The sequence below is a fragment of the Amblyomma mixtum genome, chromosome 8 (assembly GCF_055824585.1).
Source record: "Amblyomma mixtum isolate Tamu chromosome 8, ASM5582458v1, whole genome shotgun sequence".
NCBI classification, from domain to species: domain Eukaryota; kingdom Metazoa; phylum Arthropoda; class Arachnida; order Ixodida; family Ixodidae; genus Amblyomma; species Amblyomma mixtum.
The window spans coordinates 34,712,416-34,723,411 of record NC_143019.1 but is presented as its reverse complement, the minus strand read 5'-3'; the positions used below and the strand labels follow the sequence as shown (position 1 = coordinate 34,723,411).

General features: G+C 45.1%; 1 protein-coding gene and 1 pseudogene across 2 annotated transcripts in view; both read right to left on the bottom strand.

Annotated features, from left to right (window-relative positions):
- Window positions 1-4,367: 4,367 nt before the first annotated feature.
- The window catches only part of LOC149332012 (sulfotransferase 2A1-like), a 252,829-nt gene continuing 246,200 nt past the window's right edge, over window positions 4,368-10,996 (bottom strand). The window contains exon 3 of the transcript XR_016285130.1: window positions 4,368-4,402. The gene's annotated coding sequence lies outside the window, so the exon portion shown is untranslated. The remainder of the gene's footprint in view (window positions 4,403-10,996) is intronic.
- LOC149332030 (sulfotransferase 2A1-like) lies at window positions 4,505-7,488 on the bottom strand (annotated as a pseudogene). The gene is made up of 2 exons (XR_016284867.1): window positions 7,359-7,488; window positions 4,505-5,623 (listed from the first exon to the last, which is right to left on the bottom strand). The product of XR_016284867.1 is annotated as a sulfotransferase 2A1-like (transcript).

Below are 10,996 nucleotides of genomic sequence, written 5' to 3'. Positions count from 1 at the left end.
TACGCAAGCGAGCTTCGAAGGGACCCAGAGCTCCTTGGCAGAGTTTTAGACTCCACAAGTTTTGACACTAAGAACGGATTCTTCTTCAGTAACATAAAGAATATGTTGATTCCGGAGCTGCTTAATCTGCCACCCGAGAAAGCCTTGAAGTCTGTCGAGGTGTACCGTGATTCGTGGTTCCGGAGAGAGGAAATGCACGAGTGTGAAAGCTTCATCCGCAAGGGTACCGTGGGTGACTGGAAGGCTCATTTCACTCCCGAGATGATAACGAAAACTAAAGAGTGGATTAAACGAAAGACCGAGGGATCCGACATCATCCAGCTCTGGCGCCATATTGAGGTGCCATAATTTTTCTGTAGCATGTAAATTGCATAATGTGCTTATTTCAAAGCCCAGAGTACACTCTGCATAGTTTTAAGATTTGACGTCCAGTGGGAATATTTAATAAACAGACTCGCCGTCTATTGGAATCAACGGGGCGAGCTATGTATTGCCGCAGTCGTTTGTTCGGAGGCGAAGTGGGCTGGACTATTTTCTTTAAGGACCGAAATTTCCAACAATCGCTACATCTTTCTTTATCTTTCATTAAAGAGAATTCAGAATGATAGTTTTTGAAAATGCAGGAGAAACACGTATTGTTCTTTGCCTTCGTGACGCAAGCAGCAGATTTGTGTACGTGAACGCAAATAAATGCTGGACGCTACGCTGTTGTTGTTGTTGTTGTGACTGACGGAAGAGTGGAAAGGAAATTGCACGGGCCTGCCAACTCGCTCGGGCTGAGCCACAATCACTGCCACGTGCAGACAGAGTTAAGTTTAAAGACATGAGAGGGAAAATTAAAAGAGACGCACATCTCAAAGCCGCGTCCGCCCAAGCGACGACGCCGGTTTTATGAACAGATACCTTCCTAGCAGCCACTTATAAACACTGTGTTGTCACCAGACACCCCACGGGTGAGCACCAAAAAGCTTCGACGTTTTGTAGCTCTGTAATTCCATTTCGGCAACTCGTAAAGAGGGTTGCAGTAAAACTGCATGCTTAGGTTACTTTTGTACGCAGCTGTACGTAACGAGTCGCATAGGATAAAGTACAACAGTTTTAGAACTGCGTAATCGTTTCACTGCTTTTTCTACGTGCTGATATTCATGGTAAGCGATATTTTATTTCCAGTGATCTGTTAGGCGTATTTTACTGCCTTTTTTTTAGAAAACCAGTCACTAGCTGCACAACTTCAGGAACCTGAATTTGGCGGCAAGCAACGGTGAATAATTTGTTTTGTTGGTGATAGAGTAAGCGCGATCGGGCTGCAGAGAAGCCCCGGATATTGAGAAGTAAATTAATCATTTAAACATTAAGTGATAACGCCGGAGCTTATTAGCGAAACACGACAAACGTAGGTGTATACCTATTAGAAGGGTATACTATTGTAAAACCAGATAGATATAAATACCAAATGATGCTTCTATTCAGGGTTATACTGCAGCGCGACCACTCCTTTAAACCTCGATAACTTTTTAGAAGCGCGTGTTACGTTCTTTTCTGTGCGCGTCAAATAACGCCATGAAATGTTGTACCGCGGAATGCAGGTGATAATAGTGCCTCCGCACGTTCTGAGCACACCTGCGCTTCGCAGACACACAGCTGGCCGGACGTGAAATTTCCCAGAATGACTGTTGGTGCTGATGATGACGCCTACATCGCACCACTACGAGCTGCTGAAGCCCCTGCACCGAAAGTACGAACACTTTCCGGTCACCATGAATCTGATGGAGACCATGAAAAGGAAGCCTACCTACCTTCAGCTGCGGGGGCCGCTTTAACCGCGATCAATTATTCGCGTCTCTAGATGGGATTTTAGCAGGAGTGGCCACGGCTTGGAGCACATTACTGCGTTGGAAATGCTTCGAACACTTACAAAAGGGGTCTACAGACAGTCTATAGACTTCTTAAAGACTCTGCTGCCTTCCTATAGATATTTCTTTTTGTGTATTCGTAGTCTATAGCCTGTTTTATCTACTAAATATGCGTGGGAATCAATCTATAGATGGTCTATAGTCTGTCTATAGCATTTGTATTGCCTATAGGCTATTTTGTGGACAGAAGTATATAGACAGTAGACTGACTAAAAAAAAATTTCTAAGGGAAAGCGCCTCTGTACCATCTGGATTGGAGACGCTGAATAGCATTTGACCAAATGTTTAGAGGAATCCCCCAAGGTGGAGTAGATTTGTAATAAGGGAGTAATAGCATTACGTACATTTGAAAGAAATTAAAGCCAATTTTGTCATACAGCGTGTTTTGGGATGTAATATGGGAAGTCCGCTTAGTATACGTACTCCGGCTACAGGTAATTTTATCACGTGGCCGCCAGGTTCAACATAAGTGGGCTCGACTGTGAGGGGTAAAACCTCGCCTGAAGAGATGTCTCGTACAGTTTTGCACGTTCTCCCTCACAAAAAAGTAAATGTAAACCGCATATTTACGTCCCATCGAATACATGTAACAAGTGGGACCAAATTGTTACCTGCAAACATCACAAATAAACTCCTCATACCATTAAGAGTTATCGTTTTTCAATTGCAAGGCAACCTAGGCAACTCCAGCCTCTACCATAAATTTTGCCATTTCTAAACAGCTCATGCGCAGTCTTTGCCAAAAGTAAGCAGGCAGCTTGACTTGCTTCTCAATCGTTAAGCAGAGCTCTTATGTCTTCCTTACGGAAACCTTGGCGGCTTCCCTAATGACAGGGGCTCTCCTTACCATACAGAGATACCATACAGAGAAGCAAACCGTACAGCCTGGTTGCGTTTGGCAACGACTTTGCAGATGTCCAGGATGCAGAACATATTAGGCATTTTCAGACTAGCCTGCGGCCGTGGAAACGCAATCTCTTCAGATCTAACATGTCTTGGCACGATCATTACAAAGTATCGGACGTCAAAGTTTGCTCTAGTCGCCGGTTTCATAGGAGTAATAAAACTAAACTGCAACTATCAAAGCCACCTAAATTGCTTACATACTTACCTTTTTATTCTTATCTCAAGTACTGCGAACTAGTGAGTGCAACCTAAACGCCCTCAAGCTTGCAACGCATTCATCTCTTGCAGCAAAAATACAGTCTTCATGTTTATAATGAACAACCAACATTAATGCGCTTTTCATTTAATCTTATCGCAAACTGTCCCCAATCCAGGTCTCTGGTTACCTCTTGTAAACAGGGGGCGAATAGCATCGAGGAGATCGAGTCTCACTGCCTGATACCCTTCCTTATTGGAAACTGCGTTCTCCTAGTTTATGAAGGCAGTACGTACACAGGGGCTGGTTAGAATGTGCGCAATTCTCAATCAGCTGACTGATAGTGCTAATGCGGTCTTTTGCAGAGTGCCTTCACGAAAACATGCCTGGTCATTTGATTAATTTAAGTCTAAGGTTGTCCTCATTCCTTTAGTGATTCCCTAAGTAAACACTTTGTAAGGGACGGGCATTAAGCTGATCGACCTCTAATTTTTTTTTCAAGTTTTTGACATCCGCTACCGCTTTCTTATGGACGAAGATGATGTCAGCGTTCTTCTAAGATTAGCTTAGGCGCGAGGCAATACGGCATTGCATATAAACTGTGTTCAGTTTTTCTAACACAATCTCCCTACACTACTTTTATATCTGCTAATAACCTGATCCTCACCAGCTGTTTTCTCCTTTTAAATTGCCCCTAACGCTTTCTTTACTTCTTCTTTTTTTACTGACGGCAATCCAATCGCTGACAATTGTTGCTTGTGTCATTACGGCCATGCTCAATGGCTGCCACAGCTGCTGCTTGCCATTCTGAGTCACATCAAATGATCCCATAGAGCGTCAAGTATTTAGGAAATGGCAAGGCGTCCGCACAATTCTCTTAAAGCTGCCATTCAAGAAGGAAAAGAAGAAAAATATCGTTGCGTTTCTGAAACCATCCGTTATTGTTCTGGGCTGCATAAGGTTACCTGCGTGCAGGATGCAAGCTGCAGATGAAGAAATAATTTTGAACATGCGTTCAGTACTCATTCGTTCTATAAAAACCCATGGAGACGTCCATTAGATATGCCAATGGACAGAGTCAGAGGATGCACACCTTGCAAAGACATCATATAGCATTCGAGTAAGGATGATACACTTCCGTAGTGCAACGGATTGCTGCAGTAAATATAGGAATATGAGCCTTGGACATCACTTAAAAACGACTCGGTCCTGCAAATATAAGATTTCAACATTTTAACCGGCAAAAAGTAATAACACATTTACAGGAATTTATACTTTTAATATAGTGAGGCTCACTCGTTCACAGTTATAATTTTATTTTATTTTTTTTTTTTCATTTAAGGTGCTATCTGCCGTTATACACTGCAGGAGGCGAGTAAGAAAAAACCTGCACACTGTCAGCGCAAGAAAAACATCGAACGATTCTAATGCTAACACACGCCAAATAAGCGTGTGTTAACACGCCAAATGTTAACACACGTCATTTCTCAACAAACATTTTATTTTTGTGAAACCTGTTTCCCATTCGACTATATGCTCTGTTTATGATAGCATTTCTCATGATATTTTGTACAGCAATACATACTTAGGTCTGCTGCTTGACTTTTGAGCGCAGTAAAAAAGTTACTATTGGGCTGATGTCAATGCGGGATATCCACGTCTTTCCACAGCGTCATGACGTCACATCCTTTCGTCTTTTCTTCTATCCAGGCCTTTGTCTTTTCTATCTGTTCCGGTGTGAAGTGACTTTTCCAGTCCCCCACTTTTCCGCTCCGTACAAAAGCTGCGCCTTGGTGCATTTCAGGCGCTCCGACGCTGAATGTTTGGCAGAATTCAAGACACTTTAACGACCTCTTTCGCGAAAGTTCTCCCAGGCTTAGTATTCGTTCGTTAGGAGTGTAGCTGAAAATGACTTTCATAGTTTGCAGGCTTGACGATTGCACAACTCTTTCATAAAAGCCCCGGTCTTCTCTTAGTGCCTTGCCATGCTCTTCACCCAGAAAATCCGCTATCTTCAGAATCCATAAACCAGTGTCTCTTTTCAGCTGTTCGTATGTGAGAAACAACACATTCGGCTCGTCCCTCATGTTGTACCAAGGCAAGAGATGTTCAAAGAAGCCGCCGCATAGAGTCTTTCCAGCAAGGAACATGTCGAGAAATGTCCCAAAGGACGTGTCATTGAAGTTTTTGGGAGTGAGACCCAGAAAGAAGTAATAGCAGGAAATGCAGCAGTCCTATGGGTTCCTAGCTACGTAAATGTACTTTGCTTGCTTAGAGAAAACCATGTTGCTGAATGGCAGGTGGGTGATCACGGGACCTTTCCTCTCAAGTCGATTGGCAACTTCGGCTCCAGTGAGTTCGATTAGTGGCGAGAACAACATGTATTCGCCGGGCTCATGGGGCGTGTTCACTCTGGTGAGGATGTTGGAGACGATGTACTGAGTCCACGTAGTTCCACATTTCGGATATGTAGCAATAATGACGTCATTCACACGCGGTTCATACTGCATTGCTGAACGCACGTTCTCTTCGGAGAAAACGTTCATCATGGGAACTCCACAGATCTCCGTGTACTCGCTGGGGTCCATTGTCGAACTTAGGCCTCCTCCTGTAAATATTAAGGGCGGTTATTTAAGTATAAGCAAAACTGAGGCTCGATGACATTTGAGGAGTGAGTGAAGTTAAAACTCGCTCTCACGAAACCGGATTTTACGAAGTTCTCGTACCAACGAACAACTTTTTATTCCCCGGACACTGCCCATGGGGTTCATTATTCTTAATAACCCGAAATAACGAAAAAAAAGAAAACTAAACCCGAAACAACGAAGTTTATCGGGGAATAATTGAGTAAAAAAAAAAGGTGCTTTCCAGTGGGCGTAACTAGTCAAAAAAAGCCAAATTTTGTGAAGAATTAAAAGTTCGGCTCATACAGGAAAATTGCAGGATTGCACTGAGGTCTGCTTAAGAGCGGAAATGCGACAGCTTTTCCCCGTCCTCTTTTTCTCTCTGAAGTATGCTCTTTTTTATTCCTATGTTTTCTTTTAATTTTTGTTTTCAGATCACTGCGGTGACCCGCATTGGAGCACTGTGATAGCAATACATCTACATACTATATCGACGCCATGGCTATTCGGACGTCCAAGTACTATAACTACGTCCATGGCTGTCACGATGTCTAAGTGCCCTTTTGGCGTTTACTTAAGTAACTAATTACTCCACATCAAAAAAATTTGGAATTTAGCGAGATGCAATCAAGCTTTTTTTCACATATCCTTATAGAACGTCATGAACGCACGAACAAAATTTGCGTACACTTTTCATGACGCGCTCATACCCATATGATGCTCTCGTATTAGCAAAATAAACGTGTGACGGAAGCTTTGAAGATCCTTCTCGTTTTAGACTGTTACTGTAATCAAGGAGACCGCGCATACCAACTATGAGGCTGTGTTATAAGTGCGAGGCTTTAAAGAAAAGGCAAGTGTGGTTAGCACCGGTTAAACATATAACTGCACCGAAAACAGTGCCTGGAACAGCTCTACGCTAAGCTTCAGTTTGGTTTTATAGCCTTGATAGCAACAGATGATCAACCGTGTTAACAAACCAGGTAAATTTCATGCCTCGTAACATACGAGGCGTTTCAGGGAAGACTTAAAATAATTTCCAAAAATAGGTGCTTTGGAGTGAAATTACGGCTTTGCGGGCATAGTATCCACCAGTGTCGGCGGACACTGGAATGCGGGGAATTTGTTTTAGGTAGTTAGCTGGTTATCTAATTTCTGATAATCAACTTTTCAACTATCGCAGATAGGCGACTGGTTGCAATTAGAGATTTGTAGAAGATCGTTAGCAATAGCCATATTAGTTTTTAGGATTTCGAAAACGCAATTATCCTCGGCGCGCTGTGGCTCAACCAATTCAGGCTACATTATGCCAGAATACATGCGATTTCCAAAACCACGCAGGCAAAGCAACCTTTACAGTGTGCGTAACTTGTCAAAAGAGCCAAATTTTGTCGAGCCAGAGCGAAAAAGGTGATCGCGTTTTCTAAATTCTAGAAACTGACATGGCTATGACTAGCGGCCGGCTACAAAGTTCAAATTCCAACAAAGTCTATAACTCTACTAGTTATAAAGTTTATTAATAAAATTAATTAGCCATCTACTTGAGGCGATTCACCGTTTTTCTGGTATCCACCAGCATTGCCAATAAAATGTTGAAGAAACGATATTTCGACCTCAAAAAACCACTTTTTGAGAGTTAGTTAAAATCTTCCACGAAACACCCCGTAAAAAGGGTTCCACCGGCTACACGCACATTAAGCCAATGGTCATCAAACTCACCTGACACAGCTCAAGAAAACAAGAGAAGTAATCCTGCGTTCACACGAGCTGCTCAAAGCTGCAGAAAGTACGATGGAGTGTCGGCGGCTTCCTAACTTTTGTGCAGAGAAAATGGGGCCACTGCGCACTTGCTACATGCGCAGTAATAGACACACCTGCCTACTCCTTTTTTTATTGCATTTCGTCCTCTGCGCCGTTTGCCACCATTAATTGCGTGCCAGCTGCGAGAAATACCACACCAACCGCAGGCGTGTAGAACGCAGTCGCTGTATAATTTCAACTAACAACGAACCTCCCGTAGGAAAACACATATGTTCAAAATGGGACAACTCATACAGGCCCCTACACCAAATGTAAATTGATGTCATAGCTCCGGTAAGGCAGGAATAGATTAAACTGAATGACATATCACGTACGAGCCGCCGCGGTGGATCAGTAGATGCTTGGCTGCTGAACAGAAAGACGCCGGTTCGATCCCCGCCGAGGCGGTCGCATTTCGATGGCGGCGAAATGTCAGAAGCCCTTCTCTCACAGAGAAGGGCTCCTGCGTCATTGCGTCATTGGCTTTTGGTCCTAATACCCTTCTCTCACACAGAGCACGACCGCATTGGAGCAATGTGGCGCGTGCGGAGATACGGTGTGCGCAGCTGGCAAAGGACAGGGTTAATTGGAGAGAAATGGCAGTTGCCTTTGCCCTGCTGTGGGCGTATTCAGGGTGATGATGATGATGATGGCGCGGGCTTTGTGCACGCCGCTGCCACTCCCCTCAGACGGTGCCGAGACCGGTGAGTCTAAAAACCGAGCCGCGCAACAGCTAAGGTTGTTCTTCTCAGGATAACCCGCTCTGCTCTCCGGCTACCGGCTTGGACCGCCGCGGGCGGCAAGCCTGCACGATGCTCGAGTGTTACAGTTAAGTTTTTAAGTTAAGTTGCTATGTTGTTACAGGACTGCCTCGACCTGGCGAAAGCTGAGCACCCGCCATTCCGGAGACTGATGAGCGTAACTAGATATACTGCAACGGAGCAGCCTTCGGCTGACCGAATGACTGGCGGGCTCTCGGGCCAATCCAGACGGTCAACGGCACATGTTTGAAGTCCGCGGGGCACCATACAGGTGCGAAAATCGACGCCCTCACGACCACGCAAGCCACCGGTACCCGGTCACGGTGTCGTTTGTGCCGTACGGGACACTCGCCGTAAGGGGTGGTGAGAGGAACGGTGCGTACGGGCGCCAAGCACGACCCCTGACGGTCGAGTACTTAAGCGACGAAAGCCATAAACGCTAGCTTCGCAGGTCTCAAACTCAAATGACTGAATCGGAAGGCGAGGGGTCTGTTTTAAACTCGGTTTGGTCCTGAGCGCACAAAAAAAAATGGCCTGGCTTAGCTTATGGTTAAGCCTAGGATGCGAAGCATACCGCCGGCGGAGGCTGCGCGTCCGCAAGCGAGCGCACGAGTTGAGCCCCAGCTTTCAAAGCTGTTGTGACGTCAGCGCCCCTAGCGGAAGAAGCGGGAGTTAGGCCGCCGGTGGAGGCTGCGCGTCCGCAAGCGAGCGCACGAGTTGAGCCCCAGCTTTCACAGCTGTTGTGACGTCATATCACGTGGTGCGCCGATGTAGGTCAAGTGGTAGCTACGCGGCCGCGCGCGGCGCAGCAAGGAAGAGCTCGGTTGTGCGGCTAGTATGCTTCGCATAAAAACTGGCTGTGGTTTAGTCCTGGTTAAACCTGAAGTGACACGAGAGCGAGCGCTCTCTCCACTCCCCCCTCCCTCTCGCAAGGCGCATGCGCACACCTGTTGCAGCTCGGTTTCGCCGGCGCGCCGCGCCGCCGGCAGCAGCATTTGATCCGCACCACGTGACCAACCATGTGACCAACGGGGCCGCCACGGAGCTCAAGTAAAGCCCCTCGCAAATTATCGAGGGGCTTTAAGCTCAAGGGGTGCCACGTTGAAGGCTCGAAAAGCTGGCGTAGTGTAGCTCTCGCTACAAAAATAAGCGGATCGGGTCCTGTTTCGGGGCCTTCGTCACTGATCTTGTGGCGTTTCGACGGTCCAGCTGAAGTCAACCTGCAGGCTGCGGCACACAAATCATGTTTTTCTCTTCTAGACAGAACTGAAGACTGCAAAACGCACTAAACTCGTTATGAATTCCCCAAGTAATTCGTTTTGAAATTTCTTTTTGTTTATATAGAGCGTGCTGTCTTCGTTTTGGTTGTCATCGTGGTCTTCCGCCCCACATGGAAAAGTATTCGTTCTGATTTGTGCAAATGCCCGGAAATGATATAGCTTCAAGTGTGGTCATAGAGGAAGCTCTTTAGATAAGGTGGAGTTTTCATCAACAACGAATGTGTGTAAAGCTTTATAACTTGCCATCACGGCTGGATAACATAATTAAGAAAATCATCTTCAATACCTTCAGCCGATACCTACAAATATTGTATTTCCGATACCAATCCAAGATACAGATCCGAAATTGATTTCCCATATAGATACTCATAACTGTACCATCGATACTTTTATATGCACGTGGCATTAGACTACAGCCAGTGAAGAATTTCTACTTGAGTTTCTTCTTCATTATTTTTTCTGTTCCGCTTTCATCAACCAAACGATGGCTGTGACGTTTAGTTAGTGTTAAAGTCACGACAGCCGCAAAAAATTTTAAAATATTTTTGCTTTAAAATATAGTCGCCGATACGTAGGTTTAGTTCACTTAAGCCAGCGTGCTTCAACAGCTGGAGTGAGAGTAAAGGACACATCGGCTGTTATATTGCTGTCTTTATCATGCCTCATGTGACCCAAACAAAAACTACACGTCCCACCATCGTTCGGCTTACTAAAACGAAACAAAAACAGCAGCACGAAGCAATTAACTTATAAATTTTTTGGCGGACGTTGCGAACACCATTGCGTGATCATATGTTCTAACGTATAACGCAATTTTTTAAACAAGACAGCTCGCGATAAAAAAAAATGGTGTGTCGGTAGCCTGTTCTGGAATAACGAATGGAATATTTAGCATTTTTAACTTTGTATATACGCTCACATGAGCTAATGAGGTAGGTTTTCCTGGTTAGAACTTAGGCCTAAGTCAGTTTCTATAGTGAAACCTTCGGATAGGGAGACCTGCTGACTATGGTACTCGAGAGGAAAACGAATCGCTTTACCCACTTCTGAAACAGAGTCCAGGTAAATGAGCTTTGCTTGATCTGCACAAGTGGTCAAGGGAAAAAATATTTTAAGCACGCATAACCAGTATCCAAGCGCTCGAATATGAAGCAGGACGCTAGCAGTTCGTGCGACAGCTGTCAGAATAGAGCTCCTGTGTTCCAGCCAAGAGAACCGTGCAGCGGACTGCTGCTGTGCTTGACGAAGAAAGTACCAGTTGTTACACATATTTATAAAGCACAGCTGGCATGTAGCAGTAAGAAGGGGCAGCATCGAATGGAGTGAGCCCTACATCACGCGACCTCTCAGCGTCGGCACTACGCAAGCGTCTTTCGCCAAATCTACGAACAGGACATGTTTGAACGAAATGCTCGAAGGCATTTCGCACAGATTTCACCTGGGAGAAATTCAAAACGTCTCAAGGTTACGATTTCGTCCGAAAACAACCGAACAACATCAACCAGTCCTCTCAACC